An 18,620-nucleotide genomic window follows, 5' to 3' on the forward strand; every position below is an offset into this window, starting at 1 on the left:
CAATAAAAATGAATGGGAGAGATACGGAGCGGCAAATTGCATTCTCACCTCAACAACAGGAAAACAAGTTTATATATAGCACGTTATTCGCGGGTCATTTAATTAATTAAACCGATTCTTTAATTAAAGTAGTTTGGGAAAATTTATTTAGTTAGATATTGCGTTAAATATACTTAACAGTAAATGCTTTTATATATTTTTATCAGAGTTCGAGGATATATATCAATAGATACATATCATGATATATATCGCGATATATATCGTTTGATTTATTCAATAAATCATTATAAAAATCATTAAATTAATTAACATGTTTTGTGCAGTTAAATGCAACAAAATGTTATTTTGTTCTTCAAATATTTTAGGAGATAAATGTTCTTTTTAGAAAAAAAAATGAGATAAATGTTCTTTTATTCTTATCCTTTTTATTTTAGAAGCATCGATAAATAAAAATATTCTACCATATACAAATTTTTTTTTATGAAATGAGGAAATTGATGTATTATGATATTTTTGATTTTCCATAAATATCTGATAATATGATACTTGTAATATGTAATATCATGATATTTTCGAACACTGATTTCTCTTACCGTCTTTTATTACGTTGAATATACCTATTTAATAGTAAATGCTCTTGTAGATTTTTATTACCATCGATCTTAAGAACCAGATACAAAATAGATTTAGGATTCTCTCACGCGCAGCATTTCAGACAGTACTGTTCTACGTAATTAAAATTAGTGGAATTTCGGAATTTCCTTAGACATAACGAGAAATTACCTTACCCTGCAATTATAAATTTAATACATGGCATGCACGACGATAATACGGTTTAATCCTAAAACCACATGACACGTCAGATGCGCGTCATACGGGATGATGGGACGCATCGTGACAGATCTTCATTGTTAGAGAAATATCCGACGTAGCAACAATGTGTCACTGTCCAGATTTCAGATACACCACACAAGATAGCAAAACCTACGAGGGCAGCGTGGTCCTCTGCAGCATACGCGTAAACCACATACGCCACGATTAGCGAGAACAAACTAATTTCCTATCTGCGTGCGTCCGAACCACGCAAGTAGTTATGTTATACCTGTAGACGATGATACGGGCGAGATGATTTCGTCATTTCGTATTAGAACTGCAATATCCGACATAATTTATTAATAATCACGCCTCTTAAAAAATTTGTGCAATTGTTCGCTACGTAAATGTTACAGCAGCGCACAAACACGTACCCACGCGCGCATCGTCATTAAAGTTGTATTTGCCCGTGCAATAATGGAAGGATACTTGCATTTCCGAGAGCAATGCAATTACGATGAATAATTCGACATCCTCCATGAAAAAAAAAACAAATATTCCATTAAATATAATTGTCAGCAAAAGTAAAATATACGATGGCTTTAATTAATCTATTGCTATATTAAGCAACGTCAGGGATACAAACGCACGAAAAGTACAACACGCTGTTTGGTGAACGAACTAACGCGAACGTTCAATTTTCGGATGATGATATATGCGTGCAGTTACATAAACATGTAACAAATCGAGTTTATTTGCTGTTTTATGGATGCTATGTCGTTTCGCAAATAAACAGAGTGCATTGCGAAGAAATGAATACGATTTTTATTTTATGATTGATACAGATTCGGCTAAATGCGGCTAAATGGATGCGTTAACTTGGTCGTTATCATACAAATTGAACAGACTAGTCGAGATACGACATATCGAAGTAACTACATCAAGACGTCACTACGAAGTATCTCTTTTCGTCTTTTAATCTTGAATGTTCCCTTTTAGTACAAGTCCGAAAAGGACTCTCATTCAATATCGGAGCCAAACGTCGAGTAACGATCTGGGAATGTCTTTCTTCGAGTCCCTGGAGCACGCTTGGGACTCCATTCCACTTTCACTACCCGAAAAGTTGGGAGTAATAAACTTGGAGTCTATCCCAATGAATCGCGTCCACTTCCCCACGATCGAATCCAACTTATAATTTCGGAAAAGTACGGAAGACGAAGCGAATTGATTCCGCGTTAAATTTCAACGGTGCATAAAGTCATTAAGCTTAATCTCAGGACGTACTTTTTATGAATTGATTCATACATTGATTAAATGATTAAATGAATTGATTCGTATCACATACAATACATATCATTATTTTATACTTTTTGAAATAGGTCCAGAAATTAATTAAGGATTAATCTACTATCAAGCCTTCCTGTTATTTTTGATCTTGTCTTAAAAATATTTATAATAATCTAATTATGATTGTAATTTACTTATTATTGTGATAACATATATTTTGTGAAATATAGTTTCAATATAAAATGTATGCAATACTCGATATTCTCGTTGTCCCATTTAATATTCATGCTTTAGTAAAGAAGCAAAAGTGGATTAAAAACTAGTATTAATTAGTCAGAATCGTGATTTAAGCTTTTCCAAACTCTTTCTAGTTAGATCCTTCATTCACACGTAATTATTAAAAGCTGAAATCAATCCACTTGGCAAATTAAAATCTGAAAATCGCGAAAGTAATGAAGGAGATTATATTATATTTATACCTTCGGTTTCTTCTCTAAATCACATTTCATGTTAATTAAGATGATTATATAATATACTTATATCTTTCAAATCTATTTACCCTAAAACCCGTTTTAGACTATGCAATATATTATGCTAGATTTGACGCAATTTTTTGAGCAATTTTATGCTGCAAGAATTGCTTACTGTTAAATTGTATTGTTTTATACTGTACATTTTATTTGACGCAATATGCACTTGTATACGCAATATGTACAAACTAAAAACATGGAGGATGGGTATCAGTTATAAAGGAATAGCGTGCTTATTAATAAGGAACATACTATGTAACAAAATGAATAATACAGAGGCGAGTAACGATTATTATAACTTTGCACTAATCATAAACAAACAAGTAATAAAAGTTGTTTTTTCTTCGAGGTTCTTTCTGCAGGGCAGACAGTTCAGTTAATACAGACAACTAAAACGAACAGATATATACTTTTTGTATTAGTGCAGACAGGTCAGCTAAAAAAAACAGATCTCGAAACGTACAAACCATGGCCAACAGACAAAAAATTGCTCAGAATAGAGTATGTTTTCAATATCTTACGCTAGTTATAAAATACATGCAATTTGTTTGCAATTTGTGTATGATATTCTGCAATATTTCTTGCTTTAAGGGGATCCTGGAGTCGTCTGTATTACCGACGAAATTAGTGATTTTTCAAGAAATGGATCTTTTTATTGAATTTGCAGAATGAAAAATCCTTTTGCACGATGAAAATATAAATAAAAATAAAATAATGTAGTGTGGAAAACAAGACTTTACTTTCCAAATGGGAAAAAAATCGAAAATTACAGTTATCTTATGAGCTTGTTGGTGAATGTCGTACAATAATAAAAATTTGGCACTCTGTACATACAAAATGACTATCATCCACACTGGGGACACAATAAACGAATACGAGGATGCTTTTAGAAGTGAATTTAGAAGTGTAATAAAAAAGATTCATTTCTTTGAAAATTACACGTCTGCAATCATGGCCAAGCGTGCCAACAGAGCACAAGATTAAGTCCTTGATATCGTGCAAAAGGATTTCTTTCATCGTGCAAAAGGATTTTTCATTCTGCGCAACCAATGAAAAGATTTATTTAAAAAACTCATTTATTCCGTCGGTAATACAGACGACTCCAGGATCCCCTTAAAAATTGCGTCAAATCTTGCGCAATATATTGCATAATCTAAAACGGATTTAACGTTTATTTTATTATTACAGCGTCTTTAGTCAAACATTTTTGTAATTTCTCAAGAACGAATCAACGTCTGACTGCACAAGTATCCATCGCGAACCTTCTGTAACGAAGCCGCTTCAGTGGATCACAAGCCGCCTCGTCTGTGTGAAGCACATAAACTATCTATCATCATTGGCGCACGTGCTCCAAGTACATTACTCTCATTTCGCCGATGAACACTTCCTCCCGATCCACGAGATCCATCCGGCAAAAGTGCTCGCCGCCGTCCATCCACGTCGCCGCGCGATCGCAATCCGTGAAATATGATGCAAGTCGAGATCCGTGGCATCATTAGCATTAAATCATCCCGCAACGCGCTGGCAGACAGCGTAACAGTCCCTTTACGTCTCTTTTTATGCATAGCCGTGCTGTTAAAACTGTCCCGATAACTGCTACGTTAGAAACACAGATCGCCCGCGTAAAACACTGTCGAGTTTATCACGACCGCGCGTGTAAAACATGCAAATTATGATTACATTGACGTATTACAAATGCCCATCGTATATAATTGTATCGTATCGTATACCGTAATGTATACCGTATTTAATATCGGAATATCGCCGATACGTTTAAAAAAATTCTGGATCGTAAAAACGTGATCATGCACCGTCGTTCGAGAGGCGAGATCGACGATCGGTTCGCTCGCTCGCTCTCTCGTGCACTCCCAAACTGTCGAGCGTGGCATCTTTGCTCCGTAAACCAGTCGACATTGCGTTATGATAATAGCAGTATGAATAATATATGCGCCATAGGCGTAAGAGCATATTTGTCATCCGGCATGTATGTACCTAGCGATACAGGGGTTCGCATGCCCGGATATTGGTTATCAAGAACGGCCATAATCGTATGGGAGTTCTCGACGACGTTGCTGACGTTCAAAGCAGCACGCGTTTCTTTGTACGCGCAAATGTAGCGGGTAGTAGCATTCCGCAGATAAATTTCGCATCCGCGATCCTTATATCGTTGAAAGGTGCATCTTGCCGACAGCGATCTTCTTATTTATGACTCTTTCCTTGCGACATTTACGTGCACGATTTTACTCGTCTGAACTCGTCTGTCAGAAGACGTAAAGCTGCGACAAGGGAGTTAAAAAGTGAAATTTCAAAGCACAGGAAATTATTGTTCGATCTCAGCTTTGCTGCGTAAATAACAGCCGCGTGGAATTACGTAACTTGCCTTGGCAAAGTGCTTGGACGAATGAACAACGAAATCGGCCCTTTGAGACAGTTCGCTTCGCACGATATCTGAATGTCAATCGGTACGATCTGAATTTTGCCTCCGAAGAGCCCGGGAGATGAAATATCCGCGGAAAGGTAAGACAAAGGCGAGGCGTGCTTATGCCGCATCAGTCGACGTACAGTGCAGATGTCGGTGATATACCGCACCGATTGGTGCACTTCACCAACTGCAGCACGGCAAGCTAAGGAGCTTTTACTCGGGCCATCGATGCAACGTACCATATAAATGTTCTAACGACCTCTTTGTTTCCGCTCGTACAACGAGAAATCTTAGAGACTACCGTTCAAGATGCACACGCGGATGTACGCAAAATTCAGAATAATAATGTTGAGTTTTACGTAAGACGATCAACTGCGTTCAGAATTAGATCCATTTGATCAATATAATGATCTATTTATAATATCTTGCTGTTACTGTTTGTATATAAAGCCTTTTTTAAGCAGTTTATTTTATTGAACGTATTATAATATGTTATGATATATTTAATTAATTTTATTTAAATTTAATTAATTTATTTAATTAATTCGACAAGAAATATTTGGAGTAAATAATTTTCGGATAAACACGTAAATACTTAATATCATAAAAATACGCGCAACAAAATTAAAGTGACAATCTACTGAAAATTAAGGAAAAACTGGTTACACACATTATTGCAAATTACTCAGGCGTTGTTGATGAATGACTTGTTACGTTTCGTGAGAGATAGAATCAGTTCGCGTTAATGCTAATAGGACTTGCCTAATAATCCAGAAATTAGCCGTCACGACCACGCCCGTTTCCCGTCACGTACAATGCAATGACGATTATTATATGGTAACTCGAAATTAACTGTACGATATATTCGTGTATTTATACAATAAACACACCATATGTAAATTGTAGAATAATCGGATATAAAGGAAATTTTACTGCGTTGCGACGTGACTCAATATACAAATTTGTAATGATTCATTCGGTTAAAACACAGTTAAAAATTTATCAGCGTACAAGAGAGAGAGAGAGAGAGAGAGCATAAAAGATGGAAAATATAAATATTCCTCGTAACATTATAATCGTAATATTTTGCTGCATTACATACACAAACGGATGGTCGATCGTATTTCCACCAGTTGGGTAATATCGTATTTGTTCGACGGCACAATATTATTATTGTTACGGAAATACGTGGTAGCACGAATAAAACAGTCTTGAATGTATCAAACGCATTATTAACGCACAATAAATCCTTCTATTATCCATTTTTATCCATACCTATAAATGGAGATCGTGTCGGCATGATCGCACGATCTCTGTTTCTATTATTTTTATATTTCCGCATCTGTGTCTGCTGCGTAAGTTAGTCGTACATAAGTGACAACCCGGCTAGAATAAAGTTGGAGCAGAACTCCTATCTCGGTACATCGTTTTCCGGTGCAAGAGTGGCTTCTCCGCACTCCGTAAAAGAGAAACGAACACGCGCGCGCGCGCGGATGTAAATCTCACCGTACGACACGAATAAATCACCGAAAAAAAACTCTTTTAAAAGTTCATTCAACTCTCGGCGAGAATAAAGGCAGTTTTCACGAATTGCACGAGCGCGCGGAACTCGCGCGTCTTGCGCGATCTCGCGCGAAAATTCCAGCGTAAAATTTGTTAGCAATCGCGCATTATGACCGCGACCAATCTTTTTTTCTATTTATTTTTTATATTTTTTCCATTTTTTCTATATTCTTCTCCCTTCTCTTTGAACTTGCACCCTTCGCGTCGAATTTCCCAATATCGAACGCACGAACCGTAGTCGCTGCCGCATTTCTGTGACTCTCTTCAAGCTTTGTCGCGTGTTCCCTCCAAAGCAGAATTATATCACGCTCCAATGCGGACTATCAATCCTTTCATGCATTTTACGGCGTGCTCTGGAAGCAGAAACTTCGGCCCGGGTGCTGATTGGCAGCGCGTCGGAAAGAGCTGTCAGCGAGAAAAGGACCTGGCGTCACTTTTTCTTTTCCTTCCCGTCCCCGCGGACGGACGTTTGAGCGAACTTCCACCCGGGGTGCGATTACCATTTTATCGAGTCTGATTTGCGAGCACTTTGCACGAATCCCGTTACTACTGCATGGCGCATGGCGCATTGTGCGCGCCGGAGGGCGTTGCACTTATTAGCGTTGCGTCGTCGCTCGCCCGAAGATTCAATCGCCCTTTGGCGAGTGAAAAAAAGAAACTCGCGCGATAATCGCGCACGAGACATCGCGGTACATTAAGGTGTTCGCTATCAGCGAGCGCGATGGCAATCAATCACGTGGACGGAAAAATTCGCAGCCACGGATTGCGTGCGAGATGCGGCGGAATGCACGCGGAGCCTCTTGTAATTGATTACGGAATCGACGGAGTACAATGAGTAAACAACGATATGCCGTTGCATTTCAATTTCATGAGACGATCAATGTTTGCCAGCATCTCGCTTTCGTCGTTTCGGTATCGCGAATTCGCATTCGGTGTTTGCACGTGACGGATATGCTCTCTCGCTAATGCACAAATAAATCGATTTCAATCATAAACAGCGGTCGAATCACACGAAGGAAACTTTCGGCAAACAATCGTTTCATTATCATCGCAAATTAATACAAACACAGCTGGTGTGCGTATCATTGCGTGAGCGATTTCAGCGCGCGATTAATTGCAGATGTAATTTCAAAATGCTCGATAAACAGGATACGGTGCACGGAACTATTGTACTTGCTGCGTGTTTTGCACGGTAAATCCGGGGGCGTTTTCTCTGAAGAAGAAATGTGGTAATATGTTGTTTAACACGCAGTTCAGTCTTTAACTTTTTTAATTTCTTGTGCAGCATCAATGACGAAATTCTGTTCTTTATGTCGATATTGAAAACTGCGAATTATCTTTTTAGGTCACATGCAATTATATTGGATGGTAACAAAAGTCCGTAGCGTTAATTATTTTTTAATGAAAAAAAGATAACAAGTTTTAGAAAGATGGAATTATAAAGCTACCACAAAGATAGCAAATTAGTAGAACAAGACGGCGCATATGTAGTTGAATAAATATTTATGTATATATAGATCCAATAATTTTGTCTTTGAATTTCACTGAAATAACGCTACGAACTTTTGTTACAACCCAGTATTTAAATCTCTCAACAAATAAGCGAGATTTACATGTTACAATTCTAGTAAACTTCTTTATTGCAAGCAACAGAGCATTTGCTATTCGAACACGATAAGTGGAAGCTATGCTTCCGCGTAATAACTGCGTTGCACGATTAACAGCAAGTTTCAACGTCAAAACGAGGAAGATGCGGAACGGAACTGGCATCCCCGTTACGTTACGTGACGCATTGTAAACTACAATTATAAACTCGCGAACTCCATCGCGGCTCGGTTCAAAGACTCTCCACGCTAATGAATAGCACGGAGACGAGCGAAAAATTTCATCCGAGGCATGGCTTTTGCATCACGTTCGTTATATAACGGCAATAAAGATACTAGGGATGCGATTCCGGAGCGTTTCCTCGCCGCTACGCGCGCGACACATCTTCTTTCGAGAAATAGAGACAGGAAAGCGGAAGCGGGTAGGATTCTTCCCTCGAAAAATTTCGTGCGGCGAAATTTCGCTGGCAGCAATCAAGCGTAATTGCACGCAGAAATGCAAAACATAATTACCAGCGGAATCCTATTTTTCCGACGTCATCGCGGTCGACCAACCAGACCTGGGTCATGCAAGATTCGTAATTACGCGGCGCGTAATTAGCAGATAACAGATAGGCAGGCGCCTATCGTCGTTTTTCCTTCACCACATGTCCGGGAAACGTGCCGCGTCATTGGGTGCAAAGCGCATGCTTCCTCCTTTAAATCTCCCCGCGCGCTACAAAAAAAGGTGGTAGTCTGCTAAGCGAATTTTAAAATGGCTCCGAGAAGCGTCTACGGTGGGAATTTGAGGTGGCTGATAACGTTACTTTATGAGCGCTCTAAGCGATTGATGAAATCTTGATAAGAGCGTTTGAATGTGCAGCCACGAGTAAGACTATATCCGCGCGTGGCTCCAAATTAGACAAAGTAATAGGATCTGTAATATGTTGAGAATCATGATCGACCAAACTTGAAATACTCGGGTAGCAGCGAGATGTTAGTAATTTTAGAGATATTTGATATTAATCTGCGTTTTCCGATAATACGCTTGTCAATGCATGATTTATTGTTACAATTATCGTCGTATAGCAGATATTGGCCAAATCGAAATTCCAAGTTTAGGTTCCTGAACTATCGTTCTATATCTTTTAATAGCATATTCTATCCTATTTATAATTTTAGCTCTGTTTGAAGATAATCGAGCATCTCTCTCTCTCTCTCTCTCGCTCGCCTGTTTCATCAGCAAATCGTTGATGAACTCTTCCGACAACGGCGGCTGTGCGAGACTCCGATACGCTGATTTGCGTGAATCCGCTGATGATTACGGACGCCTGTCCCACGTGAAAATCCGATTAGACGGTTTAAAATCGATGGTTTGCGAGTGGTGCCGGATCCGCGCGATTCAGAGAGGAGAGACGGGACGGGATGGGATGCGAACCCCGGACAGGGGTAGGAACGATGGGCAGTTCAGAGAGGGAGCGTGTTTGAAATCGGTCGAAGGGTCGGATAGCGCGCGCGGCGCGAGGAGGGAGGAGACAGACGTGCGAGCCGGCGGCTTGCAATTACCATTCATTACTTTGTTGGGGCCAATTGACATAACTGATTGGTATTCGGCACTCATGCCACCCTCAAAGGACCCTACCGAGCGTCACGAAGGGGGCTAACGTAGTTACCTACGTCTGCCCTGCGGGCTACACACGCCTCTGATGCATTGCAACGGCGTTACCCGCTCGCGCTCACGACGTCGAACGCGCGGAGTTAAATCACGAGTAAAGCACTCTTCCGAGGATTAATACGGTTCCGAGCGTGGCGGAATACTGCACGGGATCGTGCACGTGGATCAAGTTCTCATGTGCAATCTATGGTATCTCTCCGTCCGAGAAGATATTCGTATTTCCGTTTCCATCTCTCTATCTCTGCTCTTTTTCTCTTTGGCGATTTTTTTTTCAGCAAGCATACCAGTCGACTCTGCTAATTTCGCAATCGGGCTTTTTCACCGTATTTTTAGCTCCGCAAGTCCGTCGGCTTTGTATCCGTTTAATTCACGGAAATCTAATCTATCAGGCGGTTCTTTATCGGGCACTCGTAATTAAGAGAGGAAATTTCTGATGTAGTACTTCGTTTGTGATCGTTTGTACGTTGCAACAATGGACGGAATGAGATGAATGGGAGAAAATGTTTTACATTGTTGCGAACTTCGAACGAGAATGCAGCTCACAAAAATTGAAGCGGTTTCTTTTGTTACAGATTTCCCGCGTGGCAAAATGGTGTGGCAGCACAAATACTCTGCCTAAGGTGCATCGACAACTTTCGATGTAACGGGGGTGCAAAGCGAGGTATGGAAATCAAGTTGATTAGTAGACAACTTTGTGGTAAATTTGTTGAGCAACACCTGCACATCGACTGGCGTACATTACGTAACATGCCCACAGATAACAAGACATACAAGATGTTGTACGTCCACCGTATTCAAAACATTTTCTTCTGTGGATCACATTGAATTACATTATGCAAATTGCGTTTAATCAATCTTTTAAGCCAAAGTCAACTTGGAAAGTTCATAAATAAAGCGCACAAGTAAGGACCCAATTTCCCGGAGTCACGTCATTCGACGTGGAATGACAAAGTTTCGCAAACACGATCCCGACAAATGATAGTTTTAATCAAGGAGATCCCTTTTTACATTTTCTTCTTGACTCTTGAAGTTCTTGCTCCGCGAACCTATCGCGGCTCAAAGTCTTTTTCCTTGACTGAGCACCATTTCTACCCAAAGGAGGTGCACGAGAAATGGAAAGTCAACTGATAAATAGTTCCTAATGCTCTTCTGCGTGGTGCTCCTCCGCTCTCTCCTCTGTAGCCAACGACGTGCCAAGTACACTTACGTCTGTAAGAATTTCGGGCTCGCTTAGTTCCGCGCCGGAAAGAAATTCTAACTTACCGTTAAAAGAAGCGAGGTGAAAAATTCTGCTTCATTGCGAGCGGATGACATTTCCTTTCGTGGAAATGCTCACGGCGGCATTTTCGCATTTCTTATCGCGGTGATGCGGTGGCACCATCATTTCCGTAGCAAAGGCGTCTTAGGAAAATCATGGAATAAAAGAACGATATTTAAAGGCGGTCGCTGGAATAGCGTTTCGGGCGTCATGTCGCTCTCAAACCTTACAGCAGAGTCACAAAGATGAAATATCATATTATTTATTATTTTCCGCACGTTGGACAGCCTCAAAATTGAGTATTTTTGCGATATCTTGTTTTATTCGCATTTCCCATCTTCTAGCAAATTTCTCGACGTCGCGTCGCGCAAAATTGCTCCTATTATTTATTTCGTCAAAGGTTTCAGCATTGTTTGCCGCATAAACACTGCGACAAATCAAGGCTTTGTTGCGAGAAGCAATGCAATGTCGGCAACGGCACAGTATTCTACGTCGATGACGACGTTTACATGACCCACTTTACGCTGGCTTAGTATGCCAACTTAGTGTACCTCAAGTGTTAAATGTAATATGCTCTGTGTGATTTTACGCCGCGACCGCTACGCCCGTAATTACGTGTTCGCACGGAGGAATGGTCATGAAGTTGCAACAAACATGTGAAGCCGAAACTCAAATATTGCCTGGTATTTTATTACCAGAATTTTCTGCCTCAAAAAATGTTAAAAAATACACTGCGAAAATAATATAGTAGTTTATGCTGTGCTGATATTCACAATTCCAATTTTTTAAATTTTTCCAACACGAACGCGCACACATATGTACATAGAATTGAATGTAGTGACATGATGTTTAATGCACATTTGTGCATCGAAATAATCGACGAAAGGTCGATGGTTACAATATTTTTTTTTACCACATTCGTACTGTCTAAATGCTTTGACGAACTACAATAGGAATCGCCAGATTCGCGGAAACCGTTATCTCAAATTGTAACACACAAGAGAACAAAATAGTTGATTCGATTCTTTTTTTTTCCTATCCAATTAAACCGATGTCGAGATAGTTTCCCTTTACGTCACGCCTGAATACAAATCGACCACCGGCCGATGACTCTTATTGCAAAACGGCGCGATAGAAACGTGTGTTTCAAAAGAGTATCCGATACGGGCTGCGCCGCACGTATCCATTTGGCCGACCCTTTTTTCCCCCGCATTTATTTCCATTCACATTGTCAGACGCATGCGTGCCAATGTTCAGCGAACGTGCTAAATGCACGGGATATTTATAAATGGAAATGGAAAAAGCGATCGCGTTATCATACGCCGAAAAACTCAGTCAATAATGCACGCGAAATATCACCCGAAACAACGGGAATAAAATTTTATTGACGCTGTGCGTAAATCCACGCACGGGTTTGGTACACCTTCATACACGAACGAGAATGCTCGCTGAATCGCGTTGCTAACGAGTGAATTCTATTCAACATACCGCAAAGTGACAATGTTTCGGGAATCCGTAAATATTAATATACAATGTACAATAAATCATTGGACGCGGTGGCTATAAAAAATTTCAGAATCTCTTCTTTTTCTCCCTCTCTTTTTGTGTTTTTCATCCTTTCCTTTCTATTGATACTATTTTCATTTTTTATTTTTATTTCAGTGAATTAAGATATTCTTAGCATTCTTCTCGTATTTGATTAATAAGTCAATTATATTTATACGCGTTGATGGATGAATAAACGCCGTTGTAGCGGATTAAACACATTATTGTTTCACGGAAAGGCTAATTAATATCTCGTCGAGATACGCAAAACGAAGCCTCATTTTCGCGACAGATCAATGATTCGGGGATAACGTAATTATCAGTTCCATTTGTGTCACTGACAGTGATGATTCATTAGCGAGTAAAGGCCGAGTGGCGAGCGGGCCATATGCGCCGTTATTTTTATGGGGCCATTATGAAAAGCTTATCTAATTCGGTCTGATGTCATTAACGTCTGCGATTCGACGATAAATTATTCAGGATAATTGGATTCGGAGCGTACATAAAATCCACTTAGTACATAGCGCGCATTTAGTAAGTAGTCGCGGCACATGCATAAAAAGGGAAAGCGAAGGGAGAGAGGGCAGAGCTAATGCTCGGACAGAGATTATTTTATACTGGCCTCCATGGCGTGTATTGTATCGTTATGTGTTGTAAATCAACGCTATGCTGCAACGAGCCGTGCATAATGCACGGTATTTATTATAATTTCACGCCCGAGCGAAATAATTCCACGATTCTAATCCTCGAGCAAGTCTACGCACGTAATACTGAAAGTGATACATAATATGGCAATATTATGATATCTATTGAAATACTAAGTACGGTGTTTTACATTACATTTATTAACATCTCGGTACAGATATACTTGGAACACTTATTTATTAATGTTTTGTTAACGTGCTTGTCAAGTTTAATTTAGATGCTTTGTCGTTAGTCTGCATATTAGACTGGCAATGCTGCTGTTACGTCGCTCTCTCTTTTGCACAGGATAAGTATTTTCATATTACCGTTTACGTATTCTGCGTTTTATCACTCTTTCGTTATCCAGGGGCACTTTAATAACTGCTTCGTCTGCCGGTCGTCAGTTACTTTGCTATTTTCTTGAAAAGAACTTCACAAAGGGTCCGTTTGCAAATACGCTGATCTTTAACATCGCAGATTGCATCCGTATATTTTGTTGCATTATTAAGAGAAACGCGAACCAATTTTCCCTAGTCTGCAAAGCAAGAACACGCGCCTGTGCGCTCGGCAATTGCATCCTGCACGCACTAGGTACAAAGATTTTTCATTTAGTCGAATACTCTTAAATATCAAAGAGAGCTCGCGCATACGGAATATATATGGAAAGTGAGAAAGAATGCAATTTCGCGCGGTGGCCGTTGCACTGGACCAGCTGTCTCCCTCTTTCTCTCTCCCTTCCCTCTCTCTCTCTCTCTCTCTCTCTCTCTCTCTCTCTCTCTCTCTTCCTCGGATGTCCATTATTCGCAGCACACAAAGGTAAAAATGAGAGAAGGCAAGACGAGAATGTGGAAAAGGAGAACCGACCGACTGCGGCTGGTTGGCGGAAATTAATCAAAGGAACTTCTGACTTACCGGGGAGCAAATGAGACGTGGCAGCAGAGGCACGCACCCCAACCGGCCGCGTTTATTAAATAATTCAAAAATCCGAAATCCGCGATTGCGATGCTGATTCGCGTTCAAATTCAAAGGGTATCGGTCGAAAGAAGGATATAGCGGTGGTTAAAAATCGCAAGCTGCAATCCAGCGATTTGCAGCGTACACTATATGCCTCCCCTATGCATGCGCCATCGCCGCAGTCACCCTTGCTGGTATACGTACATACGATATACAAACGAAACCGCCCTATACCCCGAGCGCTGCTGGTGGTGGCAGCGACGGAGTGGTGCATCTCTTCTGGCTGTCTCGGGGACGAAAGAACGAAGGCGGCGGGGCTGGCAGACAGAAGAGGTTGAAGAATGTGCACTCAGCGTGATTGGTACTGCGCGCCGGTGCATAGTGCCGGCTGTCGGCATGAAAACTCGAGAATTTTTCCGAGTGCTCATGTGCAGCTCACGAGCACGCAAGAGAGAAAGAGAAAGAGAGAAGAGACTGTGCGTATGGACCCGTCTCTCCGTGCGACACCTCAGCCATCGTGATCGAACTATCGGTTCTCTCCTCTGTCGCGAATCTATTTTCTTCTTTGCTTTTTCTTCTCTCGCCTCTCCATTTTAACATGGCGAAAGATGCGCGAGCTTTTCCCCGGCAATCTGCGTATCGGTCAAGTATCCAAGTATAGGAGAGTGCAAAGATTCTTTGTTACCCGCGAATGCTTCCTGTGATGGAGAAGGAGACTTCAAATTTTAACGTTGCTTCTGTATGACTTGTATTGACTTGAAAAATTTCACGATTCGCATGGACTTATTCCGTCAAAAATAAGCGAGGTGCTGATATTACTAGATACTGTGATAGGTGTGAAGGGAGAATGATCGAGAAAAAGGTACATGTTGATAGAGTTAATAAATTTTTTAATTCTACCCCATTGCGTACTGTACGTTTTAAAGTTTTAATGCTTTTCACAGCGCCGAGTGTTATTCTGTTAAACCGCTTTAAATGAAATCGTAAATCAGACAAATGTCCAAATTCTGCTTGTCTTGTTATATTTACCGAACGGAAAAGTGAATTTGCGTTGGGATTTTACGAGGGGAAAGAGAAAGAGAGAGAGAGAGAAAGAGGAAGAAATTGAAAAAGAGAAAAAGAGGAGGATTTTCCAATAATAAATAATATTCAGCGTGTTACAAGCTACTGGTTTATTCGCGTAGACACAAACAACAAACAGCGTTGCAGTTTGCAAGTTGCAATGTAAATCGAACTGAACAAAGTACTATCAGTATTTGTCAAAGCCTAATATTTATTAAAAGATCAAACTCATGTTGTTATACATATATGATATATATTGTAGTTACCGCAATATCAAACAATATGATAGAACATGGTATCCGATTCTACGTGCTACCATTTCGCGTTTCACAAACCGAGAACAAAAAGAGAAAGGAAAAACATTTATTATCATGTCATGCGTATTCACATTAAACTCACATGTAACATTTAACTACATTAAAGATGCACCAAGCATTAAATACGCATAGTCCATTACGATTTCATGTCACGTTAAAACATATTGTTGCTACATGAAACAAATATACTATGTTAACCAATTTAAAGAGCATTAACTCTTAAATAAGTTCTAATCTTTTAGAAAATTTCTAAACATACATTTTATTGCAATATATTTACGTTATTTTTATATTACAAAGCAACACGTTTCTAGAAAGAAAAGGAAACAGACAGACTCTGATTCGTGTAGATTTGCACATATACTATAATATATCCGAAACATCGCGTCACTGAAGAATTATTCACGAGCACAAGATCAAGTATCTACTGAACCAAATCTGCTGTGGTGAACACAACGGAGGTCGAGCCGGGCATGCTGATGCAAGTCGTGTCAACGTTCGATCCAGCAAGTAGCTCGGAGTGCACGCTGGATGCATAGATGATCAACTGCTCCGGAATATTCATCCAAGTCCTGGCATCGACGATGACCGGCGTGTCAGCAAAGTTAACCATGAGCGCCACGACGGATGCGCCGTGTCGTCGTATTACCCCTAGGATTTTCTCGGTGACCAGCACTGTCTGCAGGCTCCCCTGCTCGATGACGGGTTTCCTCTTCAGACGTGATAGAGACTTGAATACTTTGTAATGGGAAACGGCAGCGGCCTTCTGCGCCGCCAAATTCAGAGTCTTGTAATTGCTGTGCACTGGAAGTCACGTTTTCTTGCTGCTCGAGAAGCCCGCGCTCGTGCTGTTATCCCATTGATAGGGCGTTCTTTCCGGGTCTCTCGACTTTAAATGATATCTGAGAAGATGATGAAAGGAAGGAATATCGATTAAAGAATATGTAATAGTAGCTGAAAATTAGATGTCGGATATATATGTAACGGATTTTTAAAAACTTATGTTAGATGTAAATGGATCTATTCCTTCAAACTGTTATCAAAATGCCCATACGATATTAAATTACAATGTTAAATTAAATGTCATGTTACAATAGAAAAGTTGTCGATCTAATAATCGATAATAGATATTTTATAATGCAACGATCTCATCGAAAACGAAAGAGTCAAACGCAGGACTCGTGAATAAAATAGTGCATTTACAAATTCCATCATAAATATATCACGTTACGTAACAATACAATTCTATTGGGATTCAACCCGACTCGTGATAGTACCTGTTGGGTCCGGCAATGCATCCGACAGGATCCACGGTTTCCGCATACGTAAAATTTCTGTTGACCATGCCGATCTCGTCGCCATTGTAAATCACGCTCACGCCAGGTAAAACGGTCGCCAGCATGGAGAGCTGATCGGCACGTTTCTCACCGAATCTGGATGCAGCGCGATGATTGTCGTGATTGCCCACCACCCAGTTTGCGACGTATGCCGGATCGTCGGGTATATTATTCATCCAGCCATCAATGAGATGCTTAAAGTCAGTCGCACTAGACTTATTATTCAACTCAAGGATGAACATAAAGTTGAATGGCACGTTCGATCCCGATTTATAATACGTTGCGAAATCTGCGTCGGCCTCGGTCAGAATCATCTTCGTGTCAGCGGTCCGCGAATGATTGTCCAGCAACTTCCTCCAGGACTTGAGAACGTCGTAAGTCTCAAGAAGATTTCTCGTGTAAATATGATCCAAAGTATCGTAGTCATCGTCCGGACATGTTTCTTCGTGGCTCGTCGAGGAACCGGGCATCCTCGTACATATGACTGATAGCGTCTATACGAAAACCATCGACGCCTCGATTCATCCAGAAACTCAGAACGTTCTTCATCTCTCTCTGCAACGCGAGGCTACGGTAATTGAGATCCGCTTGAATAACGCCAAACTGATGTAGGTAATACTGTTTCCGTATGGAGTTCCATTCCCAGGCGGAGCCATGGACAACGCTCAGTCAGTTGTTCGGTGGCCTTCTGGTGCCGTTGACCATTTTTGCGTCACGCCAAACGTAATACTCGTCGTAAGGCTTGATCCGTCGCACGCTCTTCTTGAACCATTCGTGTTCGTGAGAGCTGTGATTCGGCACGAAATCGAGGATTACTTTCATCCCGAGAGACTTCGCCTTTGTCACGAGTTCATCGAAATCGGCCAGAGTACCGTAATCCTTGTCGATACCGGTGTAATTAGCAATGTCGTAGCCGAAATCTCCCTGCGGACTAGAATAGATCGGCGACAGCCATAACGCGTCCGCGCCGATGTCGGCGATGTGCTCCAGCTTGCTCGTAATGCCATTCAAATCGCCTATGCCATCTCCGTTGCTGTCCTTGAAACTTCTCGGATATATCTGATACACCAGACTGTTCTTGTACCAATTCTTGCCCGTCTTCGCATCGGAAATCGAGCTGGTCAGAGCGACCAACGCTGTAATAAAGATGCTCGCTCGTAACATAGAGACTATTTCACGATTGTTCTCTCCGATGTGCTTAATTTTATATGTGAGGAGCTTCTAAAAGTCTATAAGAAATGAAAAATTGTTATCACTTTCAATTAATAAGATCGTGGTTGCATCTTAATAAAAAAATATTTATCCATGTTGCGTGACAGAGTTATGCATTTTAATTTTACTTTGAAAAGATCGGCTATATTATATAAAAAAATAGCTTCTTTTTCAATGTGTTATAGAAAGCGATAATATATTTTCATATAATTCTACTTTGGTAAAAACACTAATATTAATTAAACACTGCACATTTTTCTTCTATAACCGTAACTATCTAGTGTGTACTGAAAATACTTTAATGGAGAAAAGCCAGAGTTTTGCGAACAAAGTTAATATTGGATTAATTACGTAAGAGAAAATTAATTATTAACCCAA

General features: G+C 40.4%; 1 protein-coding gene and 1 pseudogene across 3 annotated transcripts in view; one reads left to right on the forward strand and one right to left on the reverse strand.

Moving 5' to 3' along the window:
• Positions 1-18,620, forward strand: part of LOC105278943 (protein artichoke) — an 88,045-nt gene that overhangs the window by 27,321 nt on the left and 42,104 nt on the right. For 2 of the 3 annotated variants that reach the window (XM_026968045.1, XM_026968047.1), the window contains exon 2: positions 10,446-10,534. The gene's annotated coding sequence lies outside the window, so the exon portion shown is untranslated. Of the gene's footprint in view, positions 1-10,427; positions 10,535-18,620 lie in introns of all 3 variants that reach the window. The other variant, XM_026968046.1, reaches the window with a different exon arrangement.
• On the reverse strand, positions 10,528-18,605 carry LOC105278941 (annotated as a pseudogene).

This window comes from Ooceraea biroi, chromosome 2 (assembly GCF_003672135.1).
Source record: "Ooceraea biroi isolate clonal line C1 chromosome 2, Obir_v5.4, whole genome shotgun sequence".
Classification (NCBI taxonomy): domain Eukaryota; kingdom Metazoa; phylum Arthropoda; class Insecta; order Hymenoptera; family Formicidae; genus Ooceraea; species Ooceraea biroi.